This window comes from Tachypleus tridentatus, chromosome 13 (genome assembly GCF_004210375.1).
Source record: "Tachypleus tridentatus isolate NWPU-2018 chromosome 13, ASM421037v1, whole genome shotgun sequence".
In the NCBI taxonomy this organism is placed as follows: domain Eukaryota; kingdom Metazoa; phylum Arthropoda; class Merostomata; order Xiphosura; family Limulidae; genus Tachypleus; species Tachypleus tridentatus.
The window spans coordinates 207371772-207385994 of NC_134837.1; the positions used below are offsets into that span (position 1 = coordinate 207371772).

The 14223-nt window shown below is 36.5% G+C and overlaps 1 protein-coding gene across 2 annotated transcripts in view; it reads right to left on the minus strand.

Moving 5' to 3' along the window:
• LOC143238292 (uncharacterized) overlaps nt 1–14223 on the minus strand; it is a 62486-nt gene that overhangs the window by 8820 nt on the left and 39443 nt on the right. The window contains exon 2 of one of the 2 annotated variants that reach the window (XM_076478384.1): nt 348–485. The exons of the other annotated variant lie outside the window; for it this stretch is intronic. The gene's annotated coding sequence lies outside the window, so the exon portion shown is untranslated. The remainder of the gene's footprint in view (nt 1–347; nt 486–14223) is intronic. 2 annotated transcript variants of the gene reach the window in all.

Below are 14223 nucleotides of genomic sequence, written 5' to 3' on the forward strand. Positions count from 1 at the left end.
AACATGATTTAGGTTTAAACGTTTACAACTTATTTACAAAAGAGTAATTTATGTTTAAACTTTGTCCTTATTTCTACTTCAGTTTCGAAGCCGCTTACTTAACAACGTCATGTAAATAGTTCGTTTAGAATACTGTTTTTTTTATAATTTTCTTTTTAATTTCAGAAAAATTACTGTTTCGCTTTTTTCAAAATATAGTGGTAGAGAGAGAATAGAATTGTGTTTGTTTACAAACTAACTGGTTTGGTTTGAATTTCGCGCAAAGCTACACGAGGGCTATCTACGCTAGCCCTCTTTAATTTAGTAGTGTAAGACTAGAGGGAAGGCAGCTAGTCATCACCACTCACCGCCAACTCTTGGGCTACTCCTTTACCAACGAATAGTGGAATTAACCGTCATATTATAACGTTCCCACAGCTGAAAGGGCGAGCATGTTTGGTGTCAAGGGGATTCGAACCACCTGGCCATACCGGGCCACAAACTAACTGAAAATATAATTAAAAAATTAATGAAATATAAAACACTTTTTGTTTCGTATTTATGGCAAAGCTACTTAGGTTATTTTCTGTCGTGCCTAATTTGGAAGTACTGAATACCAGAAAGACACCACCTATAACTCACTGTCACTCTTATAACTCACCCACAGGAAGATGTGCTGGAGATATTTTTGAGATATCACACAGATTCCAAACGACCCCGCAAGCTCCGAAATCCAGAGCTCCATTTACCGTAAACAATATGAAATTAACTGTCACTCTTATAATGCACCCACAGCCGTATTTGCTGGGAATATTTTTGTGGTATCAAACAACATGAACAAACGTAACTGGCGATATAAAATGTTTAGTGGGCCTTCCACTACCAGTTGTCTACCGAATACCCAAGAATCCAGTCTTGAAGTTCTGTTTAAAAAATAACAAATTATAAATTATTCTTTTGATATTTGACCGTAACTATAACGCTAAAGGTCAGTCGTCCTTAAGCCTACAGATAGTTTCATTACGACGAAACAACACAAACATTTGTTTTATTCGCTATTGTACATCTAGGAGAGGTATAAAACCAAGAAATAATAATCCAGATAGTCATGTGACTGAAACTCTCATAAATCACCCATTTAATACCGTCGATTCTGAACTACCTTAAACAGTTATCTGCAACATGAATCACTTTGGATGTGAGTTATCTCTACCTATGATCATTCTTTTGTGGCTCCATCTAACGATTTATAAGCCAAACTTTCTAAGTCTCGCACAAACTAAAAGAATATATATATATATATTTTACATTATTTTACCCCATCACTACATACATAATTCCTCAATATTCCCCCAAAAGTACTTGATATTTTAATATTTTGGGCTTTTTTTGTTTGCTTTCATTTTAACTACATATTTGTTGTTTGGATACCCATGGTGAGCAGAGCATGGACAGCCCACTGTGTAACTTTGCTTTTAACAGCAACCAAATCAAACCCCAATCAAAACATACTTCTAGTCTAGATGAAATTAGAAGTTTCACTCGAGAACCATTGTACAACAAAACTTTTAATGCAACTGACGAGACCGGATGTGGCCTAGTGAATCTGAAGGCTCATGGTTCGCGTCCCGTTTACGCAAAATCACACACCACACTTCGAGGACATGTAAAAGTAACGATCGAGTCACATTATTTGCTTAGAGAAAAGTATCTGTATTTCCTCTAGTCAGCTTAAAATTAGGGGCGGTAATCGTAGACATCCACTTATTAACTTTGTGCAAATATTCGAAAAAAAGGACAATTTGCTCTCTTCCCCCTTTTGTCAGTCAAACGTCACTTAGTCGACAGCACCCTCTTAATGTGACTTATACTTAACGGACAGAAAGCAGACCTCATAAACATTGTCTCACAAGAAATCTTATTGTGTTGTTCGAGTTTTTTAAAAGTGTTTATCTTTTACGTTATCCACAAACCTAATAACTGTATTATATATCTTTACAAGTCAAGTTAGTTCCTAGATAAATGTCAAATACACACCAACTTCAAGCATTCAAAAGACAGTTAATGTTTACTAGAAAAACCATAGCAACACGTGAGAGTAATGCACAACACTGTTGCCATGGTGTTTTGACTCTCAGCAACTTATAGAGAGAAACCACAGTTTTAGTATAGCAGGATTATATTTCGTATTTCTGTTGTTTACTAAGTTCTGTGCGTGACAGTAACCTCTGTTATTTAACATGTAGTCTATTAAAGTTGTCCATAAATAGTCGCTAAAAAATTTCTCTCGCACCAGACATCTTAAGGTATGAAAGGGTTTAAGAAAGTCTTCCTCTAAACTTCAGCACTCCCTAGTGGCACAGCAAACTCACACGACTGGAAAGCGGATTTCGATACTCGTGATGGGTAGAGCACAGATAGCCCATTGTGCAACTTAGTGTTTAATTTCCAAAGTAACACCAAATGTTACTCTCTTTTTGAAAGACAGATAGAGGGGGAAGGGCGACATCCTTAGGAATAGTTCTGGATTATTAGCTATGTAATATTTGTTAGTTGAAATGAACATGGTCAAAACTAGAAACTTCCGCCATATTTGAGGCTCTCTGGTTTTGTCATACACTCTACAATAACATTTAGGGATATTGTATAATGTATTTAATTTAACTGGCTATTCTCACAAAAAAGACACAAAACACTGTTACAAAGAAATAATGGGAATGACATAGTGTGTATTTGATATTTTTGTTTGTTTGAGCTTAAGCACAAAGTTACACAATGGGCTATCTGTGCTGTGTCCGAGTAAATGGCTATACGTTTGTTGTTATTATTCGTTCTACTAAGTTATAAAACAAAAGTCTGATTGAGATAGACTGAACGTTTAGGGTTAAGCATGTACCTTTCTACATAATGTGTTTTATGTATCCAAGCATGAACTAAAACCCATCACTGACGCGTGGAACAGATTCCTTCAAATTGCTGACGTGAAAGTAAGCTAGATTATATTACACGGTCGTCTTTCATTATGCAGCGACACAAGACACGTGTGGATGTTTGCGTGACCAGTAACTCGAAACCTAAAAGCATGAGAGATGTTTCTTCTCTTTCAGCCATCATGGTGACTATCTTTTATGTTGTAATAATAATATATATATATATATATATATATTAAATTGTAAAAATCTTTACATTTTGGTACAGTTTTGTTTTTTCTTTACTAGGCTCTTCCCTCTATTCTAATAAAAACAGATGGTTTATTAAGAAACTAAGAGAAACGACATTTAGGTTTTTAATATGTTACTAGTTGTAGTGGTGCACGATAAACTATCATTGCTGTGCTCAACACGGAGATCGAGCTCCGAATTTTAGCATTATAAGTCCTCAAGCTTGCCGCTGGGCCATCCGGAGCGAATGAGTTTAAAAACTTGGTTCAAGAGAGTTGAGATGAAATCCTAAGATAGATTGATAGATAGGTGTTTATAACATTTATATCCATGTATATTAAGGTAAATGGAAATAAGGACAAATGTCTCTGTTAAAATACTGAGAAAAAACAAACCTTCTTTTTACTTGTCTGTAAACACAGAAAAAACAATAAATATTGCCTGTAAACACAGAAGAGACAATATTTACATATTGCCTGTAAACACAAGATAAATAATATATAAATACAGCTTGCAAACACGGGAAAAACGATATATACAGCCTGTAAACACAGGAAAAACAATAAATATTGCTGTAGACACAGGACAAACAATATATAAACATTGCCTGTAAACACAGGAAACAACAGATCTTGTCTTCGAGATAGAGAAACTAAACAAATATGTTGCCTGTAAATATACACAAAAAACATCCATTGTTAGATACATGCTTCGATAATAACGACTTAAAGAGTTTGATTTTGAAAGATCTGGTAAGAAGTTAGCCGATATTTTCCATCACCTTTACCAACGTGTCGTGTGTGTGTGATGGAATTCACCAGTTTTTGTATTTTGTTTTTTTAATTTCGCGCAAAGCTATAAGAGGGCTATCTGCGCTAGCCGTTCCTAATTTAGCAGTGTAAGACTAGAAGGAAGGCAGCTAGTCATCACCACCAGCTCTTGGGCTTTTTTTTTTACCAACGAATAGTGGGATTGACCGTTACATTATAACTTCCCCATGGCTGAAAGGGCGAACATGTTTGGTACGACGGGGATTCGAACCCAAGACTCTCAGATTACGAGTCGAATGCCTCAACCCACCTGGCCAATGACTTCCATTCTATATTGATGACAATTGCACCAGTGTATGGGTCCGGCATGGCCAAGCTAATGGCCAATAACTAGCTGCCTTCCCTCTAGTCTTACACTGCTAAATTAGGGACGGCTAGCACAGATAGCCCTCGAGTAGCTTTGTGCGAAATTCCAAACAAACAAAAAATACACCAGTGTATAGCTTGGAATTCTAACCACCAGAACGGAACCAGTGGTGTTAATATAATTTAGATTATTTCTGGTAACCACATTTGTTTGTTTAAGAACAAAACCATGTGGGGATGCCTGCTGTAACCACCACAGGAAATCGAACCAGGGATTTTAGTTTATTAAGCCCATATATTTACAGCAACGCTATCGGATGACATTTCTTTGTTTTATTTATAGCCAATCATAAATCTAAAGAACGAGCTGTCTGTGCTGTACCCACTAGGATATCAAAATCCAGTTTATGGCTTTATAAGTTTGCAAACATATCACTCCGCCACTGGGGGGAAGGAGAGATTCCTGCATAAGATTTCTAATATTGTGTTTTAGGTATTTGGTTCGTAAACGTTCTAAACACACCGACATTTATTTTATTTGAGGATATTTGAAGAAACTAATCACACGTTTAATTGGTTCGACTGTATACAATATCAAACACGTGCGTGTGAAAGATAAACGTTATCGGTTTTACTTCCACTGGATCCCCGATAGTGTGCTGTTTCAAGATAAAATAAAACCAAAATTAATAGTAACAAATAATTTTATTTATTTTTGTTGGAAGTTCCTATTCGGTGTTGGGTTGTAGTCTACAGAGTGAATAATTATTCATGTGATTCATGGCATTCGCACGTTTCACTGACGTCACCATAGTACAAATTGCAACGTTGAACGTCCCTAATGTGACGTCATTTTAGTTTTTATTGATAACTGATAGAAAACAAACTGTATGGCGGTGAGAGTGGTTAAAAAGAAAACTCACTTGCATGGAAATAATGCATATTTAAAAAAAATTGGTGACACATTAACTTACTAATTCATAATTTGTTTTCGGTATGTGTGCATATGTGATCGGCGGAGTGCTTCAGAAAAGATAAACATTGTAATAAACACTTTACTTATATTCAACTTCACCAAACAAAGCAAAGTCATCAATAAAATAATCCCCAATATTTTAGAGGCGGAATTAAACAGCTGTGGGTGGTTATACGCCCCCTTAACTCTTACCAGCAGTTCCTTATTACCATAAGTTCCCAGTCACTAATGAGAAAACCTCAGCGTTCGCTGGGATATTGATTGGAATTGTGAGCACATAGAAGTAGACAGTGGAGTTAAGAATTGCGAATACTTAGGAAGGCGAGAAAGAAGGGGGGAACAGTTCTATTTTTATCTCTACTTTCTTAATTACAACCTAACTAAAGGAACTCAGGCACTTCCATATTGTACTGGTTTGTACTTTTCACCATTACGGCTTATAAATTTATTTTTATTTGCAACTTTTCTCTCTCACGTTTTTAATAGAACGAATGGCTAAATTTATTATAAGGATGTTTTATTTTCACCAATGTTGGACTTATTTTCTGTTATTTATTTCTTCTTACAAATCAGATACTATAATAGAATTCTAAAAAAAGAATACTCTAATCGTGAAAATAGGCTTAGGAAAGCTCTAATAAAAAAAGCGTACTGGCACATACAAGATTTATAGAGTTTAGGTTACAAAAGGTATGAAATCATAGGAATCACAGATCATCCGAAAATGACGTTACGTAGACAACAGGAAAACTAGAGCAAATTTGTCCATATACAATGTTTGTTATCAGTTTTCGTATTCAAAGAACAACAGAAGCATTGGAAATTCTTTAGCACTTGAATACCACATAGGATTGGCCCGTTTCTTCGTAGTAGCAGTTGCTTCATTTGCTGTCTTTAGCAAAATTATCTCTCTTCGTTTGGGAGGAAGGGGAGAGGTAGAATGGAGTTCACAATCAGCGTTTCGGTTCATTTGAGTTCATGTCATGTTAGTCGAGTTACGTCGATTGTGGACCAAATCGACCTCACAGACTCTTCGATTGAAATGAAAAGTCAACACGAATTTTTCTTTTCATTAAAAAAGTTCCATTTATGTTTCGATACTATTGTTTGACCCGGCATGACCAGGTGGTTAAGGCGCTCGACTCGTAACCTGAGGGCCGAGGGTTCAAATCCCCGTCACATCAAATATGCTTGCCTTTTCAGCCGTTGGGGTGTTATAATGTGACGATCAATCCCACTATTCGTTGGTAAAAGAGTAGCCCAAGAGTTGGCGGTGGGTGATGATGACTAGCTGCCTTCCCTCTAAGCTTACACTGCTAAATTAAGGACGGCTAGCGCAGATAGTCCTCGTATAGCTTTGCGTGAAATTCAAAAAACAAACAAAAGAATCCTATAAGCATCCTGATTAATGGCATTAGATTGATTTGAACGCAGTTTTCGGTTTAAACTTGTTTTAAATTGTGAATATTCATGAGAGCATTTTTGTTTCAAACATACTTACATCCTCTAATCACAAAGAAGGGTTAAATTAGCTTTCAGAAAGGATTATTTGCCGGATTTTTAAAGGGGTATAATTTAAGATTTTTTATATTCAGTCAAAAATGTCTATATCTTCCACAATTCCACAAAAAACACATATATAAAAATCCATCTTCCGATATAACGATTGTTTTCTTGTAGCAAAGCTACATTGAGTTATCTACTGTGTCCACCAAGGAAAATCGAACCTCTGATTTTACCTATGTAAGTCCGCAGACTAATCGTTTTCACAGCGGGAAACACGCGATATAACGATAGAAATTAAACTTTGTTTCACAGAAATTTTGGTGGATTGGTTTGGTTTGTTTTGAATTTAGCGCAAAGCTACACTCGAAGGCTATCTGCGCTAGCCGTCCCTAATTTAGCAGTGTAAGACTAAAGGGAAGCCAACTAGTTATCACCACCCACCGCCAACTCTTGGGCTACTGTTTTATTAACGAATAGTGGGATTGACAGAAACGTTATAACGCCCCCACGGCTGAAATGGCGAGCATGTTTCGTGCGATGGGGATTTGAACCCGCGACCTTCAGATTACAAGTCAAGATCCTTAGCCACTTGGCCATGTAGGGGCCTGTGACGGTAGTAAAGATGTTGGTAACCTTCCAGTACTGAACACTGCCATGTACGTTATAAAATTACACGTATTGTAAGATATGCTTTAGGGAACCTTATTACACTGTTAAGTCAGCCAAGGCCTAATTAATGGTTATCCTAGTCGCACATGTAATCCAGGTTACGAGACCCTTTGAAATAATAAAGAAGCTTGTACATTGGAACCATGGATGGGCTATAAGAATGACAGTCAAATCTCACTGTGTGGTTAATCAAGAGAAGCCCGAGGGTTAGCTGCCTTCCCTTTAGTGTAACTATTTAAAATTGGGGTTGGCCTTTAGTGTAACTATTTAAAATTGGGGCTGGCCTTTTGTGTAACTATTTAAAATTGGGGCTTGCCTTTAGTGTAACTATTTAAAATTGGGGCTGGCCTTTAGTGTAACTATTTAAAATTGGGGCTGGCCTTTTGTGTAACTATTTAAAATTGGGGCTGGCCTTTAGTGTAACTATTTAAAATTGGGGCTGGCCTTTAGTGTAATTATTTAAAATTGGGGCTGTCCTTTAGTGTAATTATTTAAAATTGGGGCTGGCCTTTAGTGTAACTATTTAAAATTGGGGCTGGCCTTTAGTGTAACTATTTAAAATTGGGGCTGGCCTTTTGTGTAGTTTTGCGAAAAAATCTGAAATATGTAAAGTTTCCAACGTCAAATTGATGGCCTTCATTTCATCGTTTTCGTGTTTTTCCGTCTTCAACATTATGGCTTTGTTACATTTCCTGCTTTCAATAACAATAAATATAGACTAAGTATTACTCCTTCTTACTAACGATAAAATTTATTTTTCTTATCATAAATAACGACAAGATGCGAGCATTATGAAATGTCATCAGAAACCAGCGTCCCATGAGGTAACTGAACAAACAATAAGAAAAACAGTGATATACGGAGAACATGTAACCAAAGAAATAAATCAGTTTTGAATAAGGAGTAGACGGGACCCCACTTTCTTCGAAATAGGTTTCAACAGATAGTGCTCAAAAGTAGAACGAAAAGGAAAGAAAAAATATTAATTTTGAAATAAAAAAGTCAAAATCAATGTTGCCATTTTTAACAAATTGTTGGTTGGGTTTGTTTTGAATTTCGCGCAAAGCTACACGAGGGCTACCTGCGCTAGCCGTCCCTAATTTTGCAGCGTAAGACTACAGAAAAGGCAGCTAATGATCACCACCCACCGCCAAATCTTGGGCTACTCTTTACCAACAAATAGTGGGGTTGATTGTTACATTATATCGCCCCCACGGCTGAAAGGACGAGCATGTTTGGTTGACGGGAATTCGAACCCGCGATCCTCGGAATGCAAATCGAGTGCTTTAACTACTTGGCCATGCCGGACCACTACATTTGTGTTTATTCTTTTCAGTGTATTAATCAAAAACTGTCATCGTTTCTAAAGCGATTATTAAAATTTGTTTCTCCACTTACTGTTAAATCTGTATCATATATGGTTGAATGTGGCTCAGTTGTTAGCGTGGCGCACTTTGGATCTCTGGGTCCAACATTCACGTCCTGATATTGGAAGACAAACAAAAGACCAAACTTTGGGGCTGTGATTCTATTATGAGGATTAAATCGAAAAGTTGGCGACAGACTCTGTTGGCTAGCGATCTCTAGTGTTCATTATTTTGGACAGCTAGACTAGATATTCATTAAGCAGTTTTACCTGAATATTTGGAAAGAAACAAATAAATCTCACTGCAAAATCTCGTGGAATAATAAGCCATTCCCAGTTAGCAACGTGGAGGCTTAGACGTAATGCTGGAGTGTATCAATGTAGATCAATTCGTATCTTTATTTTCTATGAAAATATAGGTGAGGCTTAACGCGATGACCGAGTTTGACTTGAACTACTGCGTGGTGGAATATCAGAGCTTTAAAACTGATAAACGCATTTCCACTAAATAATTTTCTATTTCTAACTGTCTACAACCCTCTCTTATTTTACTTCAGCTTTGTCCAGTCACTGAAATGGCATACTTTCTGTTCACGTGCACTCTATATATCAGAAAAATCACTCGATTGTTAACTCTAATCTGAGCGACTAGTAAGCAGCTATAAAAATTTATTTAATTCTAATAATTTGTTTGTTTTAACGGTTCTGGTTATTTTTCTTTTTTGAAGGACAGAGTTGAACTTCACAACAAAATCGATTAATTATAAATAATGCGTCTACTAACTGCTTACACGTGTATGTTGTTCTTATAACAAAGCTACATCCAGCTATCTGCTAAGCAAACCGAGGGAATCGAACCCCTGATTTAAATCCTTAGATTTACCGCTGTACCAGCGACGGTTTGTTTGTTTATTTTGAATTTCGCACAAAGCTACTCGAGAGCTATCCATGCTAGCCGTCCCTAATTTAGCAGTGTAAGACTAGAGGGAAGGCAGCTAGTCATCACCACCCACCGCCAACTTTTGGGCTACCCTTTACCAACGAATAATAGAATTGACTGAAAGGGTGAGCATGTTTGGCGCGACGGGGATGCGAACTCACGACCCTCAGGTTACAAATCGAACGTCTTAACATGCTTGGCCATGCCGGGCCGCCAGCGAAGGACGCTTGTTTACATAACGTTTCTAATTTCTCGATAAGCTATGAGTAATTTTTGTTTATGACGGATTGTTCAATAATTCCAAAGTTCTGTCTTGTAATTGTGTAAATTCATTCAAATATTTAAACCGTTTTCTTTTTTTTTCAATATTGCAGTTTTGTAAAACCGTTTATATTTCAGCTGCAGTCGATGTCGCTTACAAGCGAACCGAACTGTTTCTAGAACATAGTTTGATTCGAACATTTCTCAAGTGTCCATAATGAAAATAACAATATTATCACAGTGTTTATCATCAGTTCTTTAGCGTATCCTCCTGTATATTCACGGACGACCCCCAGTGGCACAGCGGTATGTCTGTGGACTTACAACGCTAAAAACCGGGTTTCAGTACCCGAGGTGGGCCGAACACGTATGTCTGTGGACTTACAACGCTAAAAACCAGGTTTCAGTACCCGTGGTGGGCAGAAAACAGATAGCTCATTGAGCAGCTTTGTGTTTAGCTACGAACAAACAAGTTTACAGAATTTCCATGCTAAGATCCGGGGTTCGATTTACCCCTTGTATAGCTTTGCACTATAAGAAATAAAAAGTAAACTTATATTTCTTGATTTTCGAAAACAACAACAAAGCATTTCGTTAAATAAACCCACCCTTAGTTAATACAGTTCAAATTTAATTTCAATCTTGCTTAACTCGGTAAAGTTTCAAAATGCCAAGTATTTGTTTCTTTTTGAATTTCGCGCATAACTACACTAGAATTATCTGCTTTAGCCGTCCCTAATTTATCAGTGTAAGACTAGAGGGAAGGTAGCTAATTATCCCCACCCACTGCCAATTCTTGGGCTACTTTTTTACCAACGAGTAGTAGAATTAATCGTCACATTATAATGCCCCCACGGCTGAAAAGGTAAGCATGTGTCACGAGAATTGGAACCCGCGACCCTCATACTAAGAGTCGAGCGCTCTAACCACCTGGCCATGCCGGGTCAATAACGCTATATGAAACAGTTAGCAAATTATCCAAATGTAATTAAAACGTGACAGGAAAGAAAAGCGACCTGGTAACGGCTATGAAGGTCTTTTATAACAAGAAACCTCATTACTTTGTTAATGTTGGATAATGTACCAACAAAAAATAGTGCAGTATTATATGTTTACTGTTGATGGTAACGAAGTTAATTGTAATACGCCTTCAGAGAAATAAAGAATGAAATATTCTTTATTACAGAACTGTATATACAGTTATTTTGTGTGTTCGACTCCCAACCGACCGTAACAGATTCTGTGACACACTAAGTTGTCCATTGCTCTTCACAATATGTATTTGTGACACACTGAGCACGTTCTTCATTTGAAGACGTAACGTGTATCCGTAACACATTGGTATAAACGGTCTTCATTTGAAGACGTAACGTGTATCCGTGACAAACTGGTATAAACAGTCTTCATTTGAAGACGTAACGTGTATCCGTGACACACTGGTATAAACGGTCTTCATTTGAAAACGTAACTTGTATCTGTTACACACTGATGTGAAAAGTGTTCACTTTGAACATGAACGAATATTTAAAGCACATTTGTCTGTTGCAGTCAGTATTAGTAACTGGACTTCAGTGAATGATTACATATATAAAAACATTTCACAAAAAATTATATATATATCTGAACATTCTCACGCAAGTTAACTAGAGTAACACTGTATGCTATACACGATACGCAGGTGAAATATAGGATTATGTGTTTGGATATGAGACACTGAGGGACTTTTATCACCTCATGAATTCACTAACCCACACGGTTATAATTTCAAATTGACTTTTGGTTAAACAAGCGATTCATAATATTTTAAAGCCGTTGTATTACATTAAAGAGCCATTTTGAGTAACGGCTAATAAATAAACTGATTGGTACCTTTAACAATTTTTCAAATTTGTTATTTTTGTTTTCTTACTCTTTGTACAGAATTGTCAATCAAAATAAAGCAGACGGTAATGCGTCATAAACAATAGTTACATGTATACTAACGTTCGTATTGAACGGAACCAGATGGCAGCAACGTCTATCGGACAAACGTTATCTATTGGTCAATTTCTTTTTGAACAGCTCACCACGTTCGAATCACAGATATATATTTCATTTCATTTTTCATTCTCCACAATTCGTTTCTCTGCGAAGATCAACCAAGTCAAACAGGGATGCCAATATGGAGAAAATTATTAATGTGAAAATCAACGTTATTTTCGAATTCAAGGAAGAAGACCCTAAAAAATTACGGTAGATGTCGCACAGTTCTTTTTAAAAATAATAATATCGTCGTTGCCTAATCAGGGTAAAGAAAGTGACAAAACCTTGTTTTTTACCAGAGTTATTTTATGTCGTCCGTATCATTCGTTATGTTTATTATATTTTCGTCGATTGAGTAGATTATTTTATATTATTATTTTCCGTATAATAATATTTCTTTTTTAAATTTCACTTTGATTATACAGTTTCAAAAATGAAATGAACTTCAAATGCTTAAACAGTTTATGACGTAAATAAAGGTAGGAATTCTCTATTGAGGAACCATAAACGTTAAGAATCAGTAAATCACCACCACCTAGTAAACCCACTTGAAAGAGTTCCTTTTACAGAAACTGTAACCATGAAGTTGAGAGGTTTATCCATTACTTTACTTGATGAAGCTTAGCGGTTGTTTAAAAATGAAGAGATATGTGCTTAGCATTCCCATATGTGGTAATATTTATCAGGTCGCCAATATTACTGAGAAGTGTCCGAAAATTTAATACAGAAAGTACATCATTATTTCTGTCTTTGTAGAAAGCTTTAATGAATAAAATATGTAGTAGGACGTGTATAAAAATATTCAGACAAATAAACTAACCCAACTCCACTTTTTCAGATCATTAATAAAATAAACCCTTATGAAGATGGATGTGTGTGAGGAACACATTAGGCATATAATGCTTTATGAGTTTAAAAAAAGGCAGTAGTACAATATAAACATTCAAGGTGTTTATGGTGCGGAGTCTCTCAATGAAAGAAAATGTCGAAGGTGGTTTCAGAAGTTCAGATCAGGTGACTACAGCTTAAGTGATGCACCACGTTCAGGACGTCCTGTTGAGTTTAATGATGACTTGCAGATGGCTGCACTTGATGAAGATTGTGCTTTAACAGTTGAAGAACTACTACATACGCTAAATTCAACCCATTCAACGGTTCACCGTCATCTACAACAGCTTCGAAAGGTGTCAAAACGTGGAAAATGGGTTCCCCATGATTTGACAGAAGCTGACCTTAGAGCAAGAGTGGATATTTGCACTTTTCTGTACTCTTGTGAACGTAACTCACATTTTTTGGACAGATTAGTGACTGGAGATGAAAAATAGATATACTATAAAAACGTTAAGCGCTGCAGATAATGGCCCAGTGTAGATAAAATTGCTAAAGCACAGCCCAAAAATGAACCTCCACCCAAGGAAAATCTTGTTAAGCGTTTGGTGGGATATTGTTGGTGTGATCCAGTTTGAGTTGCTGCCACTCAGTGTAACCATTACATCATACTTCTACTGTCAACAGTTAGAGCACTTAAATGTTGGACTGAAAGAAAAGAGTTCTGCTTTGATCAGTCATAAAGGTGTTGTGTTACACCATGATAATGCATGGCTCCATACAGCAAGGATCACATCTGTAAAGACTGAAGAGTTAGACTGGGAAAACTTCCACATCCTACTTATTCTCCAGACCTTACCCCATCTGATTAATATCTGTTCTTAAGTTTGCAAAACTATCTTGATAGAAAAGAGCTTGGAACACATGAAGATGTCAAAATTACCCTCTCTACATTCTTTTTCTCCAAACCCCAAGAATTTTATAGAAGTGACATTCAGAAGCTTGTGAATCGTTAGCAAAAAGTAATTAATAATAATGAAACATACATTGTAGATTAAATAACATTAAAAGGGTTTGATTATTTTTTCTTTTTCTGAACCTAAAATGTGACATTACTTAAGGGATGACCTGACATATTAACCGTCTACTGTTTCACAGTCAGTTGTTTGAGATCAGAAACGTTATCTGAAACACCAACAAGAAACAGGAGGTAAAAACGAAAGAGTTTATTAAACATCAACAAGACACAGGAGGTAAAACGTAAGAGTTTATTAAACACCAAGAGAAACAGGAGGTAAAACGTAAGAGTTTATGAAACACCAACAAAACACAGGAGGTAAAACGTAAGAGTATATTAAACACCAACAAGAAACAGGAGG